The following is a 1612-nucleotide window of genomic DNA, read 5'->3' as shown; positions in this document are numbered from 1 at the left end:
AATTTACTATCCACTGTGGGAGCCATAATCTACACGTTTCTTTTGCAGAACAAAGTGACCACCAAAAGCGGGACTTTGTGGGCCAGTTGGATAAAACATAAGCTCATCTTGCCCCCAAAACCCCGACTCTGGAACCACAACTTTCAGAGGGTTAATTGTTAAGTGAAATCTCTTAACAAGGTATGCCCAATCAGCTAAAAGAATATCTGCTGTAAGCAGCTAACTTTTCTGACAGCTACAGAAGGATAGCATAGCCAAATCTCAATGCACATTTTCTTCTCTTACTGCAAAAAAGAAATTGCTACCAGATCTTACTGCTTTCTATTTATGTCTCATGATTTCTGTACTATATAGACCAGAAACATTTTCTAAAGCAACTTTATATATAACAAGTTAGAATTCACACAGTAAAGTATTAGATCAGGCCAAACTGCATCTGTTTGATACGACTTTTTTCTTGAATTTAGAAATGAAATTTCTTGCATTTACCTGTTTCACTTTATTTCAAGCAAAGATTGAAACATTTTGGGTAACAGCCTCCATTTCTGCCCAAATTTGGTGGAAATTTCATTTTCGCTGTCACAATCAGGACTTCTACTCAACAGCAGTTATATTTTGAAGGGGTGTCATACGTACTTCTGTAATACTGCTCTCGACACTAAATACGTATTTTACAAATGAGAGAGAACGACAGGTATCTTGAAATTTGCCGTTTCCTTTTCCTACAAAAATTCTAATAAATAACTTGAGTTATTCAGAAACGTAGTCCACGTTCAGACAGCCGAGAGAGCGCGTTATTTTTTTTAAAAAACTGCACTTGCACAGTAAAAATAAAGTAAATGTTAGGTTTACTTTGTATTAAAAGATTACCATGCAATCTATGGCCTGTGGAAGTTGGGAATTCTATTTAGTTACGGTAACTTAAAAAAATGGCCGGGTTCCTGGTTTCCCCTGATCTGAGCAGCGACACACGTCTGCAGTTCAGAAGTTCGGCGCTTTCCTTCCTCGCCGTTCGCGGGCGGGTCCCGGGCGCTCCGTCCAGCCAACGTTTCCCGAAGTGCGAACTGGGGCGGGATGCTGCGAAGCACTGAGCACCTGTAGCTGCGGGGGGCTGCGGGGCCCAGCACCAGGCCTGTCTTCCTCGAGTGCCCAACCACGGCCCCGGCCTCCTGCCCCGGGGGCTTGCAGACACTTGCAGTGTCGGCCCGGCTGCCTCGGGGCTGCCCGCGACACGAACTTGGCGGACTCGCGCAGCCGCCGCGTCCACCTGGCTGCCGGCACGTGTCAGCGCACCCAAGAGGGCGGCGGTCCCGGGCGGCGGCGTGTGCGTGAGGGCACGGCGGGCTCGCCGCGGCGCTGTCACCGGACGAGTCGGCTCGGCTCGGCGAGAGCCCCGCACGCCCCGGCCGCCTTTTGTGCTCCCGGAGCTGCCCAGCCACGGGGCAGAGCGACATCTTTATTTATCCCCGGGCATCTCCTGCGTCTGGCTGCGTGTGCGCAGGGGAGGCTGCCGGAGCCGCCGTGGTTTTTTCCGGCGAAACGCGTGCGATGGAGGAAGGACAAGGGGCCGCTGCGGGCGGCAGCGAGGCATCGTCCTCCGGCAGGGGCAGGG

The 1612-nt window shown here is 50.7% G+C and overlaps 1 long non-coding RNA gene across 3 annotated transcripts in view; it reads right to left on the bottom strand.

Moving 5' to 3' along the window:
- Positions 1 to 1612, bottom strand: part of LOC109290717 — a 40087-nt gene that overhangs the window by 38015 nt on the left and 460 nt on the right. For all 3 annotated transcript variants that reach the window (XR_002095661.1, XR_002095659.1, XR_002095660.1), the window contains exon 2: positions 490 to 658. This is a non-coding gene — a long non-coding RNA (uncharacterized LOC109290717). The remainder of the gene's footprint in view (positions 1 to 489; positions 659 to 1612) is intronic.

The sequence above is a fragment of the Gavialis gangeticus genome, unplaced genomic scaffold, assembly GCF_001723915.1.
Source record: "Gavialis gangeticus isolate Ggan-Ray unplaced genomic scaffold, GavGan_comp1, whole genome shotgun sequence".
Lineage (NCBI taxonomy): Eukaryota > Metazoa > Chordata > Crocodylia > Gavialidae > Gavialis > Gavialis gangeticus.
This window is presented reverse-complemented; position numbering and strand designations above follow the sequence as displayed.